Source organism: Mus pahari, chromosome 11 (genome assembly GCF_900095145.1).
Source record: "Mus pahari chromosome 11, PAHARI_EIJ_v1.1, whole genome shotgun sequence".
Classification (NCBI taxonomy): Eukaryota; Metazoa; Chordata; class Mammalia; order Rodentia; family Muridae; genus Mus; species Mus pahari.
In genome coordinates, this window is record NC_034600.1 from 66190997 (window position 1) to 66208513 (window position 17517).

The following is a 17517-nucleotide window of genomic DNA, read 5'->3' on the forward strand; positions in this document are numbered from 1 at the left end:
ACTTTATGGTGCTAGGAAGTACTCTGTATAAGAAAGGACAAAGTTTAGCTCAAAAGTCACTCCAAATCCTTTAGCCTAAAATAGTGATCTCCCTTCAAAATGCACTGCTCCCAGTACTAACACACACGCTTGTGGGAATAACCAATCAAGATCTGATTCTGATTTGATTTAAGGCCCACTCCATAAGATGAAACCTATACCTATAACTGCTTTATGGCCAAGACTCTGAAATAAGCCAGGGACTGGATGGAAAACCAAATACTACTGTTCTGCTAAAATAATGTATCAATACATATAGATCAATGCCTTCCTCAGACACCATCAGAGAAACTTCCTCCTGCAGAACACGGCATGGAATACAGAAATACACAGTCAGAAAATATGCAGAAGACTTAATTTTTTTTTTTTTTTTTTTTTTGGTTTAGACATTTCTACAGATACACAATACCATTGAAAGAAAACTTCACATATATTGTGGGATCAAGTTAGGCAAGGCAAGACAGTGATCTACGAGCATAGCAGATGTCATTAGGAGTCATTGTTTGCTATATTCCTTTAGAGAAACAACAGTATTTAATTTTACTCCAACTCCTTGGACTAGACCATCTAAAGTTCTTGGCCAACCAAGATTCTATCTTAAGTCAAATCAGAGACACATATCCACACAGCATGGAGAGACTAAGAGGCTTGGAATACTAAGATAAATGGGATATCTTCATCAAATACCCCTGCTCAGGACTCAAAGAATCCAGAAGAAGAGGCAAAGAATGTAAGAGCCAGAGCAGATGTAGGACAACAAGGAAAAAGGTCTTTCTAAACAGAGTACAACCAACTACACATGAATTAACAGAGAATGGCAGCAGGCACAAGCCTGCAGGGGTCTGTACTCAAATGGATATGAAAGACCTCCGTGGGGAGCCCTCCCCACTCCAGTCTCAAGATGATAGCACCGGAAAAACACAAATAGACTATCTTGATGTAAAAACACGAGGTAGTTTAATAACAGAGCTCCTGGCCAATACATATCTCACACAGGAGACGGGGAAATCGACCACGAGGCCTGAAAGCTAGGGTTTTTTATAGGGGAATGTTCAGAGGCTGGAGAAAATTGGCATGGTTGCACAAGATTGGCTCATTTAAACATCAGCAGAATGATTACACATCAGCAGAGTAGTACCTGCAAGTCAAGATGTCAGGAGTCCCAAGGGACAGATGCTTATCTACCTCAGCGGAACATTTGGTTAACATATAACTTCAAACTAGGTGGCTGATGACTCAGCTAAGATAGGCTGGACAAGTTCCTGCATTCCTTTTTTGTCCTCAGGAATGTTTTAACAATGGGCCTGCCCGGGTGTGCCTGGGCCTGTTCCACTGTGTTCTCCACCTCAGGCTTCTAAGCTTACAAACAACTTTTTCTTTGGAAGTTATATGAATCAGGCCTCAGATTTTATCTTAAATTTCATTTCCATCAGATACCAGAGCTTAGCAATAAGTGGTCTCTAATTGATGGAACTACTCTTTTTTCATCCACAAGCCCCCTGTTCCCATCTCCTACTTCTCTGAGGATGCTCCCTTACCCACTCACCCACTCTCTTCAGCACTCTAGCATTTTCTTATGCGGGGTCATTGATCCTTTACAGGATCAAGAGGCTCCCCTCTCTTTGATGCCAGATAGGGCCATCCTCTGCTACATAGGCAGCTGAAGTCATGGGTCCCTCTGTGTGTACTCTTTGTTTGGTGGCTTAATCCCTGGGAGCTTTGGGGATCTGGTTGTTTACTATTGTTGTTCTTCCTATGAGTTTGCAAACTCCCTCAGTTCTTTCAATCCTTCTCCTAACTCCTCCATTGGTGTCCCCACCCTCAGTGTGATAGTTGGCTGTGTGAATCTGCATCTGTATATAGGACAGGCTTTGGCATAGCCTCTCAGGGGACAGCTATACCATAGGCCTGATACCTAAGAGAAGATGCCTAATACAAAACAATGTCAATGTCATCTTTGGAAACTCTTTGTTTTCTAATGTGTTAGGGTATTTTTTTATTATTATTAATTTACCTTACTGTTCTTTTGTGCGTAAGTTAGGTGTTTTGGTTTTGGGCTATTTTTATGGAATTCTAGGTTGTGAGAACATGAATGTGTGTGTTTATATTTCTGTATCTATATTTGAATTCATTTTTTGTTCTTTTTCTTTGGCTTTTTTTTCCTTCTGTTTGTTTCTTCTTTTTGTTCTGTTTGTCACAGTGTAATTTGTGTGATTTTTTATCTTGTTTTATATAATTATTATTCTACAGATACTTGCTTTATTTCTAAAACAGGAAAAAAAATCAATCCCAGATCCAAATAACAAAGTTAGCAAACAAACAAATGAATAAAAAAGTGTCTTTTTCATGTTATTATTTAATGAGATATTGAGATATCTTTTTATCTGTAGAATAGAGTTTGCAAGGATTCTAACACACGTCAGATGCATAATTTGCCTCTTTAGAATTAGGAAAGGACTGAGTAAGGTTCTTTTTTTTTTTTTTTTTTTTTTTTTTTGGTTTTTCGAGACAGGGTTTCTCTGTGTAGCTCTGGCTGTCCTGGAACTCACTTTGTAGACCAGGCTGGCCTCGAACTCAGAAATCCGCCTGCCTCTGCCTCCTGAGTGCTGGGATTAAAGGCGTGCGCCACCATGCCCGGCCTGAATAAGGTTCTCTTGGGTTTGAGGAGAAGAAATTCATAATATATAATTGTATAGACAGTAAGAGAGGAGGAAATAATAAATGACATACATGTTAGAATATTACAATATTTCTGCCACTCAACAAGCATTTAATTTTAATCTCTCTCATGTGTGTTTCTCTGTTTTGTATGTGCAGTGCATGTACTTAATTGTACAGGTACACATAATTATCATTCTCTCTCTCTGTCTTTTTGTCTCTGTCTCTGTTCTCTGTTGTTCAAGGAAAGACATTGGATGTCTGTCTCTTCTACTCTCTGCCTTAATGCCTTATGCCAAGGCCTCTCAGTGACCTGGAAGCTTTTCACTCAAGTCAGGGCTGGGAAGCCATATATCAGCACCCATCTGCTTATGCCCCTCAACACTGGAATTTCAGACAGGGTATAGGCAGCAATTTGAGTCTTTGAGCTGGGTGAATGGGATAGATAATAAGATGTTTTGGGTGCTTCTGCTTAAGAAAAATTACTCTTAGTCACTGATCCATATCCCTATATGTGAGATATAAGGGCTCATGTTTGGCTGATTTAATTAACTGGGATAAGCTTCTCAAGTTACGCTGTTTTTCCATAAGTAGATGATTTAACAGTGGCATTCATAATGCCCTCTGTGTAATTTAACTTGACATGTCATGTGTTTGTTTTGACCCCCTGCAAGATGACAGATGTTTGCAAGTGGCTGAAAATCTATTTTGCTGTAATTTAGCCTGGTTTATTCTGCAGAATACTGAAAGTTCTTTATATGTCCTGGGTTTTTCATGTAATTCCATGCCCCTAATATTATATGAAGACAAATAAAGTCTTGGTCAAAAATGTATCATACTCATGCCTAACATGTTTACACATTTATGTGGTGACTAATGTAGATAATACTACTTGGTCATTTAAAATTTAGTAGGGAATGTTAGATATAAGATGGATTATTGATAGAGAAGATTCAAAAATCGAATGTTTCAAAAGGGAACGGGTTGCATTTAACTTAAAATTTCAAATAAATTAGTAATAAATACATCAGCCACTGAGATTAAACTTTTTAATTATTTAATATATTTACATCCTAAATGCTCCCTCCTTGGTCCCCCTTGCAGAGTTCTTTCCTCTACTCCCCCCTCCATCTGTAATCACCTTCACCTCTGTGGTGGTACCTTTCTCATTGGGTATTCCCCCACCCTGGCACATCAAGTCTTTTCATGACGAGGCACATCCTCTCCCATTACGGCATACAAGGCAACCTTCTGCTACACATGTGCCAGGGACCTCTGCCAGACCACATGGACTCCTTGGTTCGTGGCTCAGACGCTCAGAACTCCCAGGGTTCAGTTTAGTTGACACTTTTGGTCTTCCTGTTGGATTGCTATCCCCTTCAGTCCCTTCGATCTTTCCCCTATCTCTTCCATAGAGGTCCCAGAACTCTGACCAATTCCTGGCTGTGGGTATCTGCATCTGTCTCATTCAGCTAGCTGTTGGGTAGAGCTTCTCCCAGGAGAGCCTTCCCAGGTTCTTGGCTGCAAGCCCATCTTCACATCAGTAATAGTGTGAACCTGCCCATGGGATTGATTCCAAGTTTGGGTAGTCACTGGTGGGCCATTCCTTCAGTCTCTGCTCCATTTTTCTCCCTTTGTTTCTTTTATACAGAGTCAATTTCAATAGAAAGTTTTCTAGGTAGATTCCTTCACTGGGGGGGGGGGTCTTCTCTGGATACAAAAAGGGGTGTCTTCAGTTTCCACATCCCCATTCTTGGTATTTCAGCTATGGTTACCCATATTGAGTCCTGGGAACCTCCCCATGTCTCTGTACCTTCCTAGAGATTAGGCTCCCTCCCAGCCTTGGCAGTTGTATATATCCATTCATTCTCCTGGCCCTCAGGTCCTCTCACCTGTCTCTCCCCACACCTGTTCCTACTCCCTCTCCCACATCTCTCTCCCATGTCTCTCCCTCCCTCTGCCTCACATGACTATTTTGTTCCCCATTTCAAGTGGGATTTAAATATCCTTACTTAGGCCTTCTTGTTTAACTTCTTAGGGTCTGTGGCATGTATCATGGGTTCTCAGTCCTTTTTGTGGCTAATATCCACTACTGAGTATATATACCTTGCATGTACATTTGGTTTTGGGTTACCTCACTCAGGATGATACTTTCTAGTCCCATTCATTTGCATGCAAAATTCATACTGTTCTGGTTTTTAATAGTTGAGCAGTGTTATACTGTGTAAATGAACTGCATTTTCTGTATCCATTCTTCAGTGAGGCAACATCTGAGTTTCTACCTTCTGGCTATTACAAATAAGGATGCTATGAACATAGTAGAACATGTGCCCTTGTTGTATGGTGGAGCATCTTTTGGGTATATGGTTAGAAGCAGTATAGCTGGGTATTTAGGCAGAACTATTTCCAATTTTCTGAGAAATCTCTAGACTAATTTTCAGAGTGGTTGTACAAATTTGCAATACCACCAGCAATGGAGAAAAGTTTTACTTTCTCAACATCCTCACCAGCATGTGCTGTTGCTTGAGTTTTTGATCTTACATGAGTCATAAGAACAAATAACGTTTTCACTTGCTAGACTTTATAAATAAACTTAAAAGTATTTCAGCTATGTCAAATTGTGTAGACAACACTTAAAACTGAAAGAACAATACTCTACTTCAACTGGACATTCAGTCTGATGAAAAAATGATTTAAAGAGTACGTTTCTTATCTTTATACTTCTATTATATCTCTAATCCAAGTTCATATGCTACACAAAAATAGATGTAAATTTGGAAAGGGGAGAATCACTAAAAAGGCTTGAAAAGCATACACTAAATATGAAGAGATGTGAAGAAGTGTATTCCTGAAAAGAAAAAAAAAAAGACTACTTGAATTAAAATTTGAGAGGGTGAGGAAAGTACGAACATTAGCAAAATTTGTAATACAGTGAAGAGCAGGAATAGAAATGAGACAAAGCATGAAAATGGTGCTGAACATCAACCTGTACAGATGCCGTCTGGTGTGTTTGATGTGGGAAAATAAGCTAGGAGGGAAGAGGGATATGGGGAGTGGGGAAAAAACAAACAAACCATACTTAGCAATAAGTCGTTTTCCTTGGGTATTCACATGGAGTACCTTTATGATCAATGATTTAGTGCTCTAGTAATGCAATGCCCATTGATAACACTTTAATTGTCCCTGTAATACTTAAGAGAAGATTTCAGACAGTAAGTATTGACTTGGAAATGGAGAGAGGGGAAATCACAAAGACATGGAAGTAGAAGAGATAGCCATAGAAAGACTCTCTCTCTCTCTCTCTCCCTCTCTCTCTCTCTCTCTCTCTCTCTCTATATATATATATATATATATATATATATCCAGCTTATCTCCATTATGAATAAAGACACAACAAGCTATTTTTAAATGACATCATGAAATTTGCAGGCAAATGGAAAGTATTCGAAACAAAAAATCGTCCTGAGTGAGGTCACCCAAACACCGAAAGACATATGGTATATATTTGCTTATAAGTGGATATTAGCTGTTAAGTAAATGATTATAAACCTAAAATCCATAGACTAGAAGAGGCTAGCTAAAGAGTACAGCAATAGGGAGGTCACATGGGCATCCCTAAGAAAATGAAAGAGAATAAATTTGCTGGGTATCCTGGAAGCAGGTGGCAATAGGAACAGGAGGGATCTGGTGTTTGGTGGGATGAAGGGAGAGTATATTGCAAGTGACAGCTGGAATTGGGTTGCATTTGGGGTGCAGTATGGACACCTACTCTGCAGAGGAAACATCTTGGAATCTATGAGAGTAACTCTAGTGAGAATTCCTAGTAATGGAGAATACAGAGTCTGATCTGGCCACCTTGTGTAGGCAGGCAAGACTTCCAGTGGTGGGACTAGGCTGTACTCAGCTGAATTGTTGCCTGGCCAAGAGGATTCTTTCGAAATCCCTAAGCCAGCAAGATACTACATCAGAAGGTAACTCTGTGAAAACTGTCCATTACTAAGGACAACATCCCCTCATATCATTGGAAGTAGAGAGATTCAGGTGATGCCTACATAGAACCTTCAACCCTACCTTGTAATCTTTTTGGCATGAGAAGATACACTGAAAGATATGGAAAGAGAAACCTGGAAACCATCCCAGCCACAGAACCCTCAATTTACATTCTGACCTACTTGCAAGATGTCCTCAGATGATGGTGGTGCAGAATTTGTAAAAGTATCTAATCAGTATTTTATTTACCTGGAGTCCCACACCACAAGACAGAGTCTATGACTTACACTGCCTGGATGGGCAGGAATTGGAGACTGGATAGTCTAGCGACCTAGGATAATTCTCGGCAGGACCAGAAGAACAGGGGGTGGGGCAGTGTGCTGTGCTCGTAGATTGGTGCCTTGTCCAGTTCTCATCAGAGAGGCTTCCTTCCTCTGCAGAAGATGGGAACAAGGCAGAAAGCCAGACATTTAAGTTAGGAGAGAGTTTACATCAGAATTCATCGCATTCTTTCTCTAGAGAATCTGGAAGGCCTGCATGAAGGAACGATTATAAGAGTCAGAGGGGATGGCAGACACCAGGAAATCATAGCCCACCAAATCAACTAAGCAAGCTCAAATGGCCTCACAGAGACTGAAGAGGCAAGCAAGGAGTCTACAGAGGTCTGAACCAGGTCCTCTGCTTATATATTATGGCTGTTAGCTAGATGTCTTTGTGGGAATCTTAACAATGAGATCAAGTGTATCTCTTAACTCTTTTGCATGATCTTGAGATTTTTTTCTTTTCCTCCTGTTGGTTTGCCTTGCCTAGCCTCACTATAATGGTTTTGTTCCATCTTACTTTGTCTTGTTTTGTATTATTTGACTGTTTTCTCTTAGAGGCCTGCTCTTTCCTGGAGGGGAAATGGAGAAAGGATGTATTTAGCAGACAAGGGAGATGGTGGATAGCTGCGAGGATTGGAAAGAGGGGAAACTGGCAGTGGTACATATTGTATGAGAGAAGAATCTATTTTAATTTTACATACACAACACACACATATATACATATGCTGAAGAAATCTGATACTTCTATTAAAATACAGAAGTTATAATTACTTATATAGTCTAAAAATGGAATAAATATAAACCCAATAAAGAGGTTTCAAGAAATGAATTATGAATATTAATTTTAAGAAAGAAAGGGATTGTTTCCAGAATTACTGGAAATATTTGAGGGGTGAATCTAGCTGAGTAATAATGGGAGATTCCTACCACACAGCAGATAGAAACTTGTTTAGGCAGACTGACCTATGTATGCCTGGAGTCATTCCTAAGAGACTTGCAGTAATGTGGCTTAAATTAAAGTATATTCTGCAACTTAAAATTATTAGTACAATACTTTTAGGAAAATCATGTACAGGTTTATAGGGTAAGGAATGACACCAATAATTATATATTCTATAAGTGGTGATTTAATAATCTGAACTCCCTATTGCAATTTTGTAGCTGTACTGATAAAGTCACTTTAAAATGGGCAAAGAGTGAAGCTCATGGGACATTTTCTTTATATTAAGAATGGAAGCAAAGGCAGGTAAGCTGTCAATCTTAACAGCTGCTGACAAGGGTGATAGGGGTAAGAGGAAAAAGGATATAGAATGATATTTGTGTCTTCTCACCTCGGGTCAAAGGAGAGGGCTGAGCAAAAGAAGTTGGCAAACAGCCTGCAAATGCATCAGGGGAGTTTCTCTGGAGAAAGTGAGGATGTCCAAAGTTCCAGTGTCAGCATGCCTAACGTTTGGGTTAATATGTAAATGGAGAAAGGTTAAGTTATCAGTTTTTAGAAGAAGATAGGTTATCAGTGCTTTGTAAGCAACTGCATTAAGGGGAGTGCTTCTTGGGGGTATAAACATGTTATCTCATTAAAGTAAGAATTAGTATTTCCAACATTTTGACATATTTTAAAGCTTTTCAGGATTCCTCTGACCTGGTTGCCTGGCAAAGAGTTTGGCAGGCCCAGTTGGAATAATTATTAAGGGATGGTACAATAGCTTATGAAATCTTGGTCAGTTTAAAATCCAGGTCCTGGGATAGAACTCAGATTAAATAATTTTAACCAAGAACTGGCTTTCTTTTAATAGGCCTCAATGAAGTCTTGGTTCCTCTACATACCTCTATTTCAGATAAGAAAGATGCTGCTCTTTAATTTTTGTGACCGTGGAAACAGGATGTGTGGTCATGAGCTGGTTATAGGGGAGAGATCCAATCATTGTTGTCTTCAAGGCTGTTAGTGGTTACAAGGATTGAGCAAAGAATCTTGTCTGTGCTGTGTTAGTGAAGTTAAGGGTATGGTTTATGGAAAATCCCATATAAATACAAGATATCAAACAACTCGATGTGATTTAGGAGTAAGAAGTAGTGAAATTTTAATAGTAGATTTGAGATGGTCTTGCTCAGTTCTCAGAATATAGCTTCAGATCCAGAGTTTCCATTTGAGGTCAATGAGAAAAACCTGACTTTGAGAAAGAACGCAGATGGAATGTGAAATATTTGACATATGATGTGAGCACAGCTGAATATACAGTGGCTGAAATAATACACAATTCTCTAAGTTATGGTTGAAACACTGGAGTAATCATAGAATGCACACATGGCTGAGTAATATTCAAAAGGAAAACAATCCGGTTTTATATGAATAATGATGATCTGAATTAATTCACCATCAGTGAGAAGATGGTCACTATGTGTATTCAGGCTGACCTTCAGGTTATTAATTCATAGCCTAAGTTTCACCTCTACTCAGATAATGAGTGTAAAAGATTTATACCTATAATCATTATGTTATAGTATAGTGCATGCTGGATATGGTATTCTGCCATGGCCAAATAGCAGAGGACATCACAAGATCCTGCAAATGGAGGTAGTGTTAGACAAAGACCTAAGACTGGATTCATATATAAAAATGAACCATTTTTGTTTTGCCACTGCTTCTTATATAGTTCTTAGCTAGCTACTAGCTGAAGAATTGCAAACAGGACTTAGGCAAATGTATCTTTGAGCATCCTGTTGAATTCTTCCTTCCCTCACTTTGTAACCCTTGTGTCCATGTTTGTCCTGGAGGACGTTCCTCCTATGCCATATCACCAACCAGCAATTTTCCCTGATCATACTTCCATATCTGAATCAGATAAGGTATGTGCTTGAGAAAACAACTGCAAACCATCTGTACACCAATAACTTTCACACGGTCTTCTCTCTGAAATAAACCACTGTTGAATTTTAGAGTAGAAGATAATTGGTATCTGATTATTTCAGAAGTGTTCACATTGTCATCAATTATCTAGCTTCCTTGCTGAACGTTTGGCAAAAAATGTAATTAAACATCATTTGGGTTAGAGAAGCATTTACTTGACTTAATACACTATGAAGAAAACTGAACAGGGACTCAAGGAGAGGCATGCAGTAAAATGTATGGAAAAATGCTTCCTGCTGCCTTGCTCACAGGCTTGTCTCTATCTATCTTTCTTAAACTGTACTGGATGAACTGTGCAAGAAATATTGCTTCACACCTTAGTGCTTCTGACTGTAGTGTTTCACACAATAGTGCTTCAAAAATTAAGACAGTCCTCCATGAACACACTCTGGACAATATAATCTGGGCATTACCCCAATCTAAACTGACTTTGTTGTTCTCTTTAGACTGTGATAAGTTATATTACACACAATCATATCATATTCAGACACTCTGAAACTCATTCTTTATCTCCTTTGCCATCCAAAGTGCCATGTTGGTATCATAATATAAATATATTAGAAGTCTACAGTCTTTGAAAATTACAACACTGGTAGACAAATGTAAAATTCTGGATAGTAGGCAAATTACCAACAGTGACTGCTTATCTTATATAGAAAAAGTATAACATTTTATGATATTTTTGCCATATGAAATGCTAAATGATGAAATGGGAATGTGTAACTTAGCTTCAAATCATAGGTGGATATGTCAGCTATTTAAAGATATTCCATTACTATTTTATAATTTTTGTGTTTTAGTGTACCACTTAAAATCTATTAAAATATAAGTTCTAATTTTATACACTTCTGGGGTCATCTGATTCTGAAAATACAGATTATCATTTCTTTGTAAATATTCTATAACAATGGCAAAATCTTTCAAAAGTTCTTTTAGGATTTTTACAGTCAAAAATAAAACCACATGAAAGGAAAGAATGTGGCTCTCCCTTCTACGTAACAGTCCATCATTAAAGGAAATCAGAGCATAAGCTCAAGCAAGAATTTACAACAGAAAATAGGATGGACTGTTATCTCTTGGCTCATGGTTTATAGAATTTGTTATAGAGCCTCAGATCATCTGCTTAGGAATGGTCCAAAGTATTTTGGGCTGAGTCAAGATGATCTCCTATAGATATGTCTGCCTAATCTGGGAAAATCTTCAATTGAGAGTCCCTTTTCAGGTGACACTAAGTTATGTCCAATTGGTAGTTAAAGCTATTAGGACAATAATGCACATAAATAAATGTCAACTTGAATTTTCCTTGTAACATATAGACAAGACTGGTCTACAAACTTTCACTCAATAACTTCTTCTAAGTATTCTTCAGTGATCAGGATAGGCATCATAGAAACGACTCAACTATTAGAAAAGAAACACACTACAGTTGTGTCAAACTCTACATTGCATAGGATTCAAAAATTCATGACCCCCTAAAATCATGCTGGAAATACATTTTAGTCATATTTTTGTTTGTTAATTAATTAATTAATTAATTAATTAATTTATCCCTCTGTCTCCACATCTTGAATTCTAAGATTATAGACAAGCATTACTTTACCCAATTTACCTGATTTTGGAGATTGAACTTGAATTCCATGCATCTAACAAACTAAGATGTACCCTCAGGCCCAATTGTATCTCTTTTTACAGATAAAGTTTCATTGAACCATAACCACAATTATTTAAGTACTAGTCAATTGAATCTCTTTCCTGCTATAATGACAGTTGAATCATTATGTTAGACTCAACTGTTGTCACCATTGAAATTATTTAATATCTGTTTCTTTTAAGTTGATTTAGATAATCAATATTGTTATTGGGATAGAGCCTAAGTCCAGAAATCACTGCTCCAATAGTTAACATTACCATTAATTCATAAATTCTCTATTCATTTATTATGTATGAATGTATGACATAAATTGTCCTTAAATTGGCTGGAGAGTGATTGAAGATAAATACTGCATGTCTATTTTGCTATTTTGCTCTAGTTCTAGTAAAAAATATAGCATCAAAATATATTTTTCTTATTTATTTTTAGCAATTACATTCATATAAATGTTAACCATTGTATACTGCATGTTAGAATTACTATAAGACTTAACAAATGTATATGTCTATACTTGATCATAGCTGAAAGGCTAAGAACTATTAAATGCATGGGCTTAAAATGCAACAAATATATTACTAAGATAAATAACATTCAATTTCAATGTAGTAAAGAATTAATCTCTATAAGGAATTTTTTTCTTTCCTCTTTAATTGTCCAATAGTATCAAGCATAGCTAAAGTTCAAAAATGAAATTGAGAACAAATATAAAATATCCTATCTGAATTTTTCTTCCTATGAAGAATAAATTATCAGAAGCATTAGGGATTTTAACATATCAACCTCTCACATTGGGGATGAAATACACCGTCCCATTTCTTTCACCCAACTCCTGCCAAGATAAGAGTACCATCATTTACAAATGATTTTCTTGGGGAAAAAGATAAAGGAAGAAATAAAGCAGATGAGATTGACTGCATGTCCTTGAAGAATTTAAAATAAAGAATGTATAATAAATAACTACATATAAGTAATAAATATCTCAAACAAAGTGTTATCTACATCTTTATGCCTGTAATAAAACAACTATGATCATTTAAATCTAATTATATCCATTTGCCAGATATCTCAATATATTACATATATCAGTTACACACACACACACACACACACACACACACATATTTTTTTACACATATGTACATATAGCTACATTTTTCTTCCTATAATGTTAATTAACTCCACCTTTCATAATACAGTGGCCTCTGAGTAATTTTGGCTTGTCTTACTTGACTTTTTAAAATGTGTTTATCAGCTACCCAATCTTGTATAGTTTCTTCCTTTTCCTATCCTTCCTTGGCCTTAAGACAATTTGGGATGGTTTATCTCACGGAAAATATGATACTATGTATTATTCACAGAAGTATCCCCACAATTCAATATATTCCTTTTTAAATTAAAAGTTTCTTACATTTTTTCCAGCACCTGTTCACTATGCATACTGACCACCTCATCTTCAGCTTCTCATAACTTCCTATGAACCCATTCCATTCTGCATCCTCTCTATAAATCTTGTCTTGTTTTCATACCTATTTGTTTTTCTTTTATTCACTACTCAGTTTAACCTGGGTCAGCCATACTGTTATGGGTTTTGAACTATTCACTGAAACCTGGTGGGTTCTGTAGGAGTTATCCAATTAGGATGGATAGATAATTATCCTGCCTATCCAAGAATCTGTTAGTAACTGAGAGTTGTTCTGTGAAAGAGAGTCCTGTGAGTCAGCCCCTCTTCAGTGGCTATTGAACATGCCTGATCTTTGTTGGCCCTACTAGAGGTAACTACAATTAGCACTAGCCAACGATTGCAACAGTTATATGTATACTCGAAGATGGGATTTCAAAGCCCTTCATCTTATCTCATGGCTTTTACATACTTCCTCTTTAGTGTCAGGCCATAATCCCTGAATCTCAGAGAGTGGTAAGTAAAAAGTATAATTGACTTATTTAGAACTGAACTCACAGTCCCTAGTTATTCTCTGCATTTTGGGGAGCTATGGGTTTGGGCCTTTACCTCTTCTTCTTCAGAAGAGGTTTATTGGATTACTGCTTAGGGCACTATTTTGTATGGGTATAACCATAGATATTTGGAGTACAGCTAAATGTCACTTCTGTATTGTTTCCTAGGTTTAGGTGAACCTGCCTCATTGCATATATTCTTTACCAAAAGAGAAATTTATGTGTGTGTGTGTCTGTGTGTGTGCACATGTGCATTCTGGCAGGCACACAGGAAAACTGAGGAAAATATCAAACTGTTTCATTCACGTGAATCAAAGTTTAGGGACAAGTTTCCTCACTGGACTTACATTAGTTACTTTTCTGTTGCTATGGTAAAATATGTCAAAGACAACTTATTTTTTTAATGGGGTATTTTATTTATTTACATGTCAAATGCTTTCCCCTTTCCCAGTTTTCCCTCCAGAAACCTCCTATCCCATGCCCCTTCCCTCTGATTCTATGAAGGTGCTTCCCCACCCACCCACCTACTCCTACTTCCCTGATATGGCATTCCCCTACACTGTGGCATCAAGCCTTCATAGGACCAAGGGCCTCTCCTCCCAGTGATGCCAGATAAGGCCATCCTCTGTTACATATGCAGTCAGAGCCATGGGTCCCTCCATGTGTACTCTTTGGTTGGCAGTTTAGTCCCTGGGAGCTCTGGGTGGGGGGTCTGGTTGGTTGATATTGTTGTTCCTCCTGTGGGATTGGAAACCCCTTCAGATCCTTCAGTCCTTGGCAACTTATAGAAGGGGAAGTTTATCAGGTCTAAAGTACCAGAAGAATAAGAGCCTATTGTTATACAAAATCATGACAATAGGCAGGTATGGCATTCAGAGTAGTGGCAGAGGAGGACACATGTCTTTAATGAAAAGCACTAAACTGCAAACTAAAAGTGGAGTGTGATTATTATTTCTCAATGCCTGCCCAAATGGGCATCCTTCCGGAAGCAAGATTATAGCTCTGAAACCTCCTCCTCAGTTACATCAATTGGGAACACAACATATAATATCCCAACTTATGGTGGATATTTCTCTTTCAGACCAATATAATGCTGAAACTCACCAGATAAATTGAATGATCAGTGACAAACCAATATGTTATTTCAAAATGAACTGTAAATAAAAGTTTACAAAGGTCAAAGGTGAAAACATTTGGGCTAAAAACTGAGCAATGCATTTTTAAACTATAACACAGAATGTTAGATGATGATGCCTGAGTTCCCCCTGGTGCACATAAATAAGTGTATGAGTTGATGAATGATCAAGCAAGGAATGAAATACCAAGAATAGACAAATAACTGCTATAAAAAATGTATAAAGCATCAGCACAGAATTTCTCCACTGAATTTGCAGACTTTAACCTTTCTTGATTTTGGACATTTTTGTTTAGTTGCATATGTAGCAGAGGATGGCCTAGTCAGCGATCAATGGGAGGAGAAGCCCTTGGTATTGCAAAGATCATATGCCCCAGTACAGAAGAATGCCAGGGCCAGGAAGCAGGAGTGGGTGGGTTGGGGAGCAGGGCAGGGGAGGGTATAGGGGGCTTTGTGGATAGCATTTAAAATGTAAATGAAGAAAATATCTAATAAAAAATGCCTAAAAAAAAACCCAGAATAATACAAAGGCATAACCCAAGTTACTTCACAGTAGAGAACTGTGTGATAAGCTATGAAACCATAAGCTATTTCATAACCCAGGTATGAAAATAAAATAAAATAGGTAAAAGATAAATCAATGGCTGTTTTAAGTTCTATTTGCTGCCACCTATCAGAATCTATGTCCAAGGAACTTACATAGAATTCTAATGAGATAGTCAATTCTTATTTTAATGAAAGAAAAAATCATCTGTTGGGTTCTGTACTGGCTAGTTTTGTGTCAACTTGACACAGGCTGGAGTTATCACAGAGAAAGTAACTTCAGTTGGGGAAATGCCTCCACAAGATCCAGCTGCAAGGCATTTTCTCAATTAGTGTTCAAGAGGGGAGCTCCCCTTGTGGGTGGTGCCATCTCTGGACTGGTAGTCTTGGTTCTATAAGAGAGCAGGCTGAGCAATCCAGGGGAAGCAAGCCAGTAAAGAACATCCTCCATGGCCTCTGCATCATCTCCTGCTTCCTGACCTGCTTGAGTTCCAGTCCTGACTTCCTTGGTGATGAACAGAAGTATGGAAGTGTAAGCTGAATAAACTCTTTCCTCTCCAACTTGCTTCATGGCCATGATGTTTTCTCAAGGAATAGAAACCCTGACTAAGACAGGTTCCTATGAACTTCCCATCTTCTTTCGACAAATTTTAATTAAATAGAATTACAAATACATACATTTTTCACAGTTGTGAACATTCATATTTTGTTTGTTTCTGTCTTCTAGCTCAATTGCCTGACTAGTCCATTGTACTGAGGATTGTAATGAATTCAGAACACAATAGAAGTCTGGAGTTTTGAGAGAATGGTAGCCTTTATAAAGGTAGGTGACACATCTTACCAATAATGCCTGTCTTCAAACTCAAAATAAATACTTCAAAGAACAAACTCTATAACAAACTTAAAATACTATTTTATAACAGTTATTTATTTTTACTTTACTGGAAATTCTAGTTTCTATAAATAGAAGTTCATTCAAGTTCATAAAATCATGTAAAATTTATGTGATCTTTTCTTTTGTCAATTTATTTATTTATTTATTATGTTTTCCTCACTTCTTTTAAATTATTATGTAGATTTGAGAAAGCCTAGTGGTTTTCTTTCTCTTAATAAAATGGATATCTTTTCCTATCATCTCTTTTATAGTATTTTTTTACTCTTTCAAAATTGGTGATATTTGTGAGCTGTCACACGTGTCTCATTTTGATGGCAAATATAAGATGAACACTTTGCATATGCAGAGAGAAAACAACAAAATTCCTCATCTTTATTAATTTTATTATGGTTCATTCACGTTCTATTGCTTCTTTTTTGCTGGCAACTCTCAGGTGCTATTCACTATGATAGCAGGGGTCTACATTCTGATATTCGGACACTTGGTTATCTTCCATGGGCAAAGTGATTAAAGTGCTTCAGCTAACACTTCCCTTCTAGTAATGATAGAATCTATTGGTTGTAGTAAAACAGTTATGATATTCTCTGTCCCTGATCAGTTATCAATTAAGATTAACCATTACTCTAAAATCTCAGAAAAATTTCTTTCACAGAAAGAAAAGTTAAAAGGTAAGTCAAAGAATTTTCTAAACTCATGTGTCTTTATGGATATTGCTGTGATATTTGTAAAAGTGCTCTATGTATGCTTGGACTTCATAAGTATACAACTGAAGACATTATTTTTACTGTTTCTTTTGTGAGATTAACTCATTCAAAGCATGGTTGACCTCAACTTAATTCTATAATATCATCATGTAATTACAACTGTCAGCTTGAATAAAAAATTATATGTATTCTGATAAAATTTTCAAATAAGGTAAAATTTGAAAGGTAACTAATCATTTTATGTTACAAGTCTGTTTCCCTGTTCCATTTGTTCTTTTATTTTTCCATTAGTATTTGTAATTAAAATTTAAAATTTCTAGTTCAGAAGTAGCTTATCTTGACATTGTAAAATCTGGATTACTCAAAGAACAGACTTATTCTTACATTTTTTTTCATGGCTAATATAGATGACTATTTCTAATACCTGTCATTGGCAAGTTGCTTACTTAAGAAATCTTTGATTGCTTCAACCTATATGCGTTATATGATATAAATATAATTTTAATACTAACCCATTGTAAAATAATTATTGATATTTATTTGTAATAATACAGATAAAACACAAGGTACCTCAAAATTAGGCAAGTGTTAATAACTAAATGACATGAAGAGACTCAATTTAAAAAGGAATGTAGCTTTTCCTTTAAGACTTTATAAGACTTTAATATATCCAAAGTCCCAAATTAATGAGCAGAAACATAATCTTATCAAGAGTCCTGTG

General features: G+C 37.0%; 1 protein-coding gene across 2 annotated transcripts in view; it reads left to right on the plus strand.

Annotated features, from left to right (window-relative positions):
* Cdh12 (cadherin 12) overlaps window positions 1-17517 on the plus strand; it is a 1034353-nt gene that overhangs the window by 320351 nt on the left and 696485 nt on the right. For both annotated transcript variants that reach the window (XM_029543948.1, XM_021208389.2), the window contains exon 2: window positions 15925-16020. The gene's annotated coding sequence lies outside the window, so the exon portion shown is untranslated. The remainder of the gene's footprint in view (window positions 1-15924; window positions 16021-17517) is intronic.